We start from the raw sequence: 8,981 nt of genomic DNA on the forward strand, positions 1-8,981 counted from the left end.
AAAGGGTACCACTGTGATCAAAAGTAGTAGGCAAAGATGTGCCTGGAATGGATATGGGATAGGGAAATATCAGAACACAGTACATCTGAGATGTCTAAAAGCCCTTCAAGTGGAAAGGTCATGTGGGCAATTGGAGGTGGGACTGAATCAGTAAGTCAATATATACACAATCTTTAGGAATCATTAAGACAAAGGAAAACAACCCAACAGAAAAAAGAAAGTCTGCAAAAGGCCTAAACAGGTAGAAAAAATATGTGATCAATAAACATATCAAATGGCAATGCATATAGATAATAATCATGGAAATTAAAATAAAACCATCAGGTTGCTCTCCATACTTGCTATTTTTCAGCAAATATTTAAATGAGTGAATATACTGTGTTGAATGAGGATATGGAGTAAAACCAACTCTGATGCATTAGCAATGGAAGTGTGAATTTGTGTATCTCTTTGAAAAACAACCAGCATTTACCTAGTAAATATTCTAAGATCCTTTTTTTTTCTGTCCTAGATACTCATCATAAAAGAATTTCTTCTTAACAAAGAGGTTTTTCTAGATTCACACTCTTTTTTTGTAATAGGAAAAAACTGGACAAAAGAAAATACAAATAATTATTTTTAAACAATGAAATACTACATAACAGTTATATATTTTTAAAATGACAACCATCAGCACTTGCATGAATGAATCTCCCAAGCAAAATATTAAGTGCAAAAAAAATGCTTTTGATATGATTCTATCAATATATTATAGCTCAAAAGAGACATGTGCACACATATTTGAAGATATAGACATTTATAAGAGTGTAAAGATAAACAAATTATTTACAAAACAAAATTAAGAATGTTGTGGCTCTCCAGGGATGATGGAAGGAGACCACCAGGGGCTCAAATAAATTGATATATATTTATTCCATGTGTAGTAATGACATGTTATTTCATTTTAAATTTGTAAATATTAATTAGATGGATTTTATTATGTATAGTATATTTCATAATATGAATTAAAATAATTTTAATTTTAAAAGTGTCTAAAAATTAGCCCAAAGTCACAATGGAGATCTCATTTTGAAGTTCTAGTGAATCACATTAATTAGTACACCACTGTCATGCCACTCCTGATACAGTTAGAAATACAGACATCCTTCTAATAAGTAAACGGTCTGTATATTGTGTATGAGAATTGCACCTTATCCCAGAGGTAACCTAAATATGGCAAATAATCCATAAAATATATATAAAATGAGATCAACTCATTGCTGTGGATTTTCTAATCACAGATGTCCAGTGGCTATATAAAGAGATGATCACATCCATAATGAATCCTGTATTAGTCCATTCTTGCATTGCTATAAAAAATACCTGGATAGGGTAACTTATAAAGAAAATAAATTTAATTGTCTCAGGTTCTGTTCTGTGGGCTATGCAGGAAGCATGATGCTGGCACCTGCTAGGCTCCTGGGGAGGCCTCAGGAAGCTTCCAATCAGGGCAGAAAGCAAAGGAGGAGCAAGGCATCTCACATGGTGGGAGCAGCAGCAATATAGAAAGAGAGCAGGGATGGGCTACACCCTTTTAAACAACCAAATCTGGAGAGAACTCACTCAGTATCAAGAGAACAGCCCCAAGAGGATGATGGTTAAACCATTCATGAGGAATCCACCCCCATAATCAAATCACCTCCCTCCAGGCACCACTTCCAACACTGGGGATTACAATTTGAAATGAAATTTGAGTGGGGACACAAATCCAAACAATATCATATCCATAGATAGCTATATAAAACAACAATAAACTATAGCTTTATGATAATAAGTTTAATACCTCACTTGTGGGATCCAAAACAAGCAAAAAGATAATAAAGACGCATTACTATAGGTGTCTTAGGAAAACAGAAGTTATAAATCGAGGTCTAGTTGCACAGGAATCACAGCTCCTTCTCCAGCCACATACCTAAGGCAAATAATGTTCTTCTCAAGTCTATGTGTATTTAGGTATTAATACAGAGGTTTCCTGTGACAGAAAACTCCAGGTGACTCTCTCTGCAGATCTGGAACAGGTAAAATATGACAAAGTAGGTGGACATGAGCTATCAATTTGCTGGCTGTGTCACTAGAGGCAGGTACAGTCCCATAAATAAAGGTTAGTAAAGAGGCCACGTAACAGAGACCAAAGCAGGACCTTTGGTGTGAAGCCAGAGGAGATGGTGGGCTTCTGGCCTATGTAAAGGTGGCTTCATACTGAGGAGTCTAACTGCTCGGTGGAGTTAATTTATTTTATTGTATCTTTAATTGAAAAATAATTGTATATATTGATATAGTACGATGTGATATTTTAATACATGTTTACCTTGTGGAATGATTAAATCATGGTAATTAACAAATCTATCACCTTATACGCTTCTATTTTATGTCGGAAGCATTTAAAATCTATTTTCTTTAACAATTTTGAAATATACAATGCATACTTATTTATTATAGTCATCATTCAGTGCAACAAATCACCAAAGGTTATTTTTTCTGTCTCACTGAAAGTTTATAGTCTTTGATCAACATCTCCCCTTTACTATCCATACCCTAAAACCTATTTAAATTATTATTAGCATCTGTTATATATGATATAATAACAACAATAATATTTTAAACATGTACGGGAATGGAATAGTCTTTTAAATTGGCACAAGGAAAACAATGAGGTGAGAAGACTGTGGGAGGCCCACAATGTATTTCAATCCAAAAGATATCTTTAAGCAGTTGGCAAAGTGGGACACTATGTAGAAAATGATAAAAAGTAATTGAGGATAGGAGTATATTCATTGAAGTATCAGGAAACAAATATAATGTAAGTCAGTAGGAAAGAGAGGTAATGTAAGGCACAAATAGAATTCTGAGTGCCCCAAGTGACTGAATGGGCCCTCCTCTTGACCAAGGGGATTCCAAGAAACCTGAAAAAATAGTTCAGGCCAAATGGAAAAGGAGGGGGTCACACACACCCTCCTCCCCGTGGAGTTTAGGCACAGGGACCACCATAAACATTGGGAGGCCAAGGCGGTGGGGATCGCCTGAGGTCAGGAGTTCGAGACTAGACTGACCAACATAGTGAAACCCTGTCTCTACTAAAAATACAAAAAATTAGCCGGGCGTGGTGGCAGGCGCCTGTAATCCAAGCTACTTGGGAGGGTGAAGCAGAGGAATCACTTAAACCTGGGAGGCGGAGGTTGCAGTGAGCCGAGATTACGCCATTGCACTCCAGCTTGGGCAACAAGACTGACACTCCGTCTCAAAAAACAAAAAAGTCAAAAAAAAAAAAAATTAAAACAGAGATCATAAGGCTGACAAAGTAGATTCTTTGTAGCACTAAGATACCCAATCCCAATCAAGCTCTGGTATAGCATCACATGATAGAGAGCAGGCCTTGAGGTAAATTAAAGTGTTTTGTCCCAAAATATACTCTCTTTGACATATTTTGAAACGTCCCTGCAAAGCCCCTCTCTTGTAAGAGGAATTTATATTCTGTAGAGAATTCCCTTCCCTTACCAGTTCTTTTCCAGACCTTTTAAGATCAGATAAGATATATTTACCATCCATTCTCTCTAAAGCCTGTTACTTAGAGGCTTCACAGACATAACAAGAACCTTGGCTTCCACAACGCCCGTTATCTTAACTCAAGCATTTCTTTATGCTGACTTAAACTCTTCTCAGGCAAAATTTAACTTTTTCAACCCACTGCCAATCAGGAAATCTTTGAATTCACCTAGGGCCTAAAAAGCCCTCTCCCACACCCAGCCTTCTAGATGTCTTACCTTTCAGGGCCGAACCAATGTATACTTTACCTGTATTGATTTATGTCTGCCTGTAACTTCTGTCTCTCTAAAATGTATAAAAGAAAGCTATAACTCAACTACCTTAGGGAACATGCTCTCAGGACCTCTGAAGCTGTGTCACAGACCAGGGTCATTCATATTTGACTCAGAATAAACCTCTTCAAAAATATATTTTAGAGTTTAACTTTCTGCATCAACAAAACTAACGAAGTTTGTGTTACTCAAGAAGCTTTCTTGTTTTAATCAATACTTTTCTCTACATGAGGGCTGAAATTAAAACACCTTTACTGATAAAAAGAATTTGATTAAAATAACTGAAATGAAGTCAATTTATCCTAGGATTTTTATATTTTTCACTGACTTGACTGAATGTTTTACCAAATTGAAAACATTTTGTTAAGAATCTGACCCTAGCTCTTGAGCTTTATGAATACGTAAAACTTATGGGCTAACTCTAAATAACCACATAGCTTCTTTTGAAGAGAGCTGAATATCATGTCTTTCCACACTTAATAAAATAATGGTATTTTTAGGCAGTGACAATTTTATTATAAATGCTGTGATACAGCCACAATACTAAAAGAAAGATTCTAGTTATGAATTTGGATTGTTTTCCAAATACTGAAATTGGTAGTCATGTGAGGGAAATAGGATTACCCTGGAATAATCAATTTATTCCAGTGAATAATAATCATATACAGATAAACCTCATGGAAGTTGTTAAATGAGCCCAAAGCTATCAAGGGGGATTCATTTTCCTGTTCTACCTCAAATTAATGAAACACACTATTGTCTCCCTACTTATAAATACAGATACAATGTATTTAGTAATAAGCAAATAGTCCAGCATTGTGTATGAGAATTGCATCTGGTCCCAGGTGAAACCTAGAGCTTTTTGTTAAAGTTTCTTTGATTTCACTGTTGCCAAGATGCCCTAAATGAACCTGGGGGTTCATTACTGTCCAGAATGCCAGGGAGAGCTACATTAGAAACCCAAAGGATATTATAACAAGTTCTCCTCGTCCTGGGATCCCAACTGCAGGTGCAAGTGCTTGTCATTTCCTCTATTTAATTAAAACTTTTTAGCTGGTATACTGTAGCACCCTAACAAGTCCCCTGGCACACCCAGAGCAGAGGTTTAACTGGCAGGGATCCAAGCTCCAGGACGTTGCCAAGTAAAGGAAACACAGCTGCTTTTAAATCCCCCTTCCCCTGTTTTTTGCATTCTGTGAGAGACTATTTAAACTATTACTCAGTCCCTGTGCCTTTCGCATACCCCCATTTTAATTTCTAAAAACTCTCATTGGGAGGACAAGTGATTGTCCAATTAGAGAAACTAGACTACCTCAAGAGAATATCTCTGGGAACTGTATCTATCAGAATAAAGCAATCACATTTTTAGTTAAAATTGCTGGGTAATAACTAATGCTTTTTCTTTGTTCTCCCACCAAAAAGTTGTTTTGTTATTGCTGTTTTTCATATACATCTTTACTCGCCTTTATGAAGCAAAACTGAATAGAACACAAAGTCCTCTATTTATGGACAAACTTCAGGGGAAAGAGATACATTTATCAAACCCACCCCAGCTAGAAAATCCATTTTGATTTTATAAACTAATTTGAATACTTATACTGCCTTTCATCATCTTCCTCCCCACGCCCTCAAACAAAAATTGGTTACTAGACACAAACTAATCTACTTGAATAACTGATCACTGGTCATAGCCTGAATAAAATTGGGATCTAATAATTATGTATACTATATATTATTTAATAGAAAAAATCTATACATAGATGTCTAAACATAGATTTAGAAATTGATATACTTATAAATATAGATGATATAGATACAGGTGAGAGAGGAATAGTTATGAATATGACCATGGATATAGGGAAGGTGGCCATAGATCCAAGTTTACTTAAGACAGGCTCAGTTTGTACGTCTCACAGTGGTGTTATTATTAACAGGTCTTCATTGACAATCAATGTTATCTATTTTTGGATGATAAATTTTAAGTTCCCAGTAAGTAGAAAAAATATATATGTATATGTATGATTAAGTTATATCTACTTTTTAGTACAGATAAATTTATATATAGATATTCTATCTTTGGAAAATTATTCTTTTTGTGAATTCTTATGAATTGATTCTAAGTGTAGTGCTGAGTCATTCTGTTTTAATATTATGCTTGCTGTACACGTATTCTATAACACTAAACTTTTCTATGCACTCCTCTCACTTCTGTGATTCTTGGGGCATAAGTGATAGGGTTTAATATCAGAGTAATAATTCCATATTTCATAGAGATGAATCTATCTCTGGCAGAGAACTGCTGACTGGAGGAGGTGCACATGCAGGTAAATATTGCTGCCATAAAACAGAGACTATAAGCAGATGGAAAAAGCTCATGGAAAAGGGCTTTGCTCTCTTGTCTTCCACAGACTGGATCTTCAGGAGGGTAGAAATGACGTATCTTAAGAGATAAAGGTGATCATGAAAGTACTGACCCCCAAGATACCTGATCCCACTAAAACAAGCGTTTTTCCCATGTATGGTGATGTGCAGGACAGAATCACCACTGCTAAGACGTTACAAGAGTAGTGGGTAACTCCATCTGGTTTGCAGAAAGACAGGTGGGAGTGACCACTGTGTGTAGGGAATTGAGAAATCGGCTACTTGCCAGGAACCCTCCCAGACACCAGCTGGAAACAGCAAAGCTTGGTCATAATCAGGGTGTAAAGAAGTGGGAGGGTAGGTGGCCACATACAGGTTGTAAGCCATGGTGGCAAAAATAAAGACTTCAGTTTCCAGGGCCACAGGAAATACAACTGCAAAGCACCCAACAAAATAAATGCTGTTTCTCAGTCAAGAGATTCCCTGGCATCTTGGGAACAGCAGCTGATGGGTAGAATATGTCTAAAAGGGACACATTTACCAAAATGTGATAACATAGAAGTTCCCAACTTAACCTCAGTCCCAATGACTAAGAGAATGACTCCATTTCCCACCAAAGGGATGTGATAATGGCAAAGACCACAAAAAGAGGACAGTGCACCTCGGGGAGATCTGAGAGCCTCATGTGGATAAACTGAGTCACTGCAGCAAAATTGTCTCCTCTCTCCACAGCGCATTTCTGGAAGGAATAACACCAGGAAACACAGATTAGGGTAACACACCAGGGAGCTTAGTAACAAGAAATTCTTGGAAAGTAGTTGATGTATGGCTGACAATGAATTGTGATGGCCCTACTTTAATTAGAGATTTCAATTATATAACTGTTTTATATTAATGTATAAAACATCTCCTGCACTCACATTTTTAAAAATGTTCTTCCTCAGTTCCTTCTCAAGAGAAAGACCTTGGCCTCCCAAACTGCTGGAATGACAGGAATGAGCGACCATGCCTGACCCTAGTGACAGGTTTTTACGGGTACTTTTAGATGGTCTAAAAAGCATATGCATATATTTTTCAGACTGTGTTTTACTTCGGGAAAATGAAGGTTTCTACAACACACTGTTTCACTGTTAAAACAAACTGAAGGAATCAACATTGCATTTGAACTATATCGTTCCTAGTGGGTTAGTGTGAAAAGAGTTTGGATGATTCCTAGTACTCTACCAGCCCTTAAATAATTTCCAGAGCCTGTTACTGTTCAAACATTCCATGGTGATTACTGGGAAGGAAGCTTGACTGCTCAGTTTCTGAGTCTGGGGTGAGATGATGTTCTGTGAAGGGGGATCTGTTATTCTTTGGTGTAATATCTTTTGGTGAAATCTTCTCTATACAGCAGACAATTGCATTGCTACCAAGTTTCACACCAAATATTTGAAAGGATGATATTAAAACTAAAACCAAATCTTAGTTTTTATTAAATTCATGGAAAGGCTAATATATTCCAACATAAATTATTACATATGGTTAAATAATTGCATGTTAATTTATTTTAATGTAAATATTTTTATGTTACTGTTCTGTGCCAAATTCTAAAGAAAAAATAAACACATTTCCTTGTTGAAAAAAGAAATGTACCTCCTTAGTAAAAATGTTGTTGACCTTTCAGTATTGTTTGAGATTTTAACCTCAGTGACAGCTGATGGTGCATTTTTCACACCTGCTTAAGCACTTGCTTTATTCTCCCTTGAATTGTGTCAGTGGGCACAATATTATACACTATCCCAAAACTAAATATCATGGAGAAGCTGTGTATTATTCCTTACTATATAAATTGTGATAAAAATTTTGGCAATTAGCAGATATTTAGAAAATGTAGATAAAAAATGGAATGAAGGAATGAGTAAATGCTTCTCTGCTATGACAAAGTACCTCTAGTGAGAAGAAATAAATATGCTTCTATAAGTTTAATATCATAATCATTAAAATATAAACATGAACAGGTCATTTCTGGAAAGTATTCCTTAATAAAATAAATTTAGCCTGTAAAATGTAAATACAATATAACTGACAGTGTCAATGTCACCCAAACAAGAAACAAATATATTCACACATATATTCAACTCCTTTCCTCTTAAAATGCGTGGATTTGACCATGTCTGAGAATGTTTAACGAAATATAGGTTATCAAAAATCACACATGCTAGACAGAGTGACGTTATCTACTCTCATTTAATTTTTAAATGTGTCTGTGTGTACCTTAATAGCCCACATAACACAATGTTTAAGAATGCTAAAAAACACTTCAATTAAAAGTCTCCAATACTTGTGACATGTTTCCGTCACTTTGAAAACTAATTTATATTCTTTTTGCATTACATGTACATGAAAAAAAAGTCAGAGAGAGAAGATAGTTAAAAAATAAAATGCAAAAGTTACTTTCTATGCCCCTCCTCTACCCATTTATTTTGCCTGGTAGAAACTATTAATGCTTTTCTTTCTCAGATAATATAGGTAGAAAAATGATACATAATAATTTGTTTACACAAATAGGAGTAAATTATCTTGTCCCCATTTTTTTCCAGTAAGATTTTAATAAAAACGCTGCATAATTGAGAGATATTATTTTTTTTTCCAAAAAAACACTGAGCCTGTACCACACTTCAGAGAAAATAAACTTTGATTGGCTTTCTCTTCAAATCATGAAATTTAGGAAAGAAGATTACTATAATAATCACAAAGTGCTTAGACATCATTCAGTCAATGAAG

The sequence above is a fragment of the Callithrix jacchus genome, chromosome 19 (assembly GCF_049354715.1).
Source record: "Callithrix jacchus isolate 240 chromosome 19, calJac240_pri, whole genome shotgun sequence".
Taxonomy (NCBI): Eukaryota; Metazoa; Chordata; class Mammalia; order Primates; family Cebidae; genus Callithrix; species Callithrix jacchus.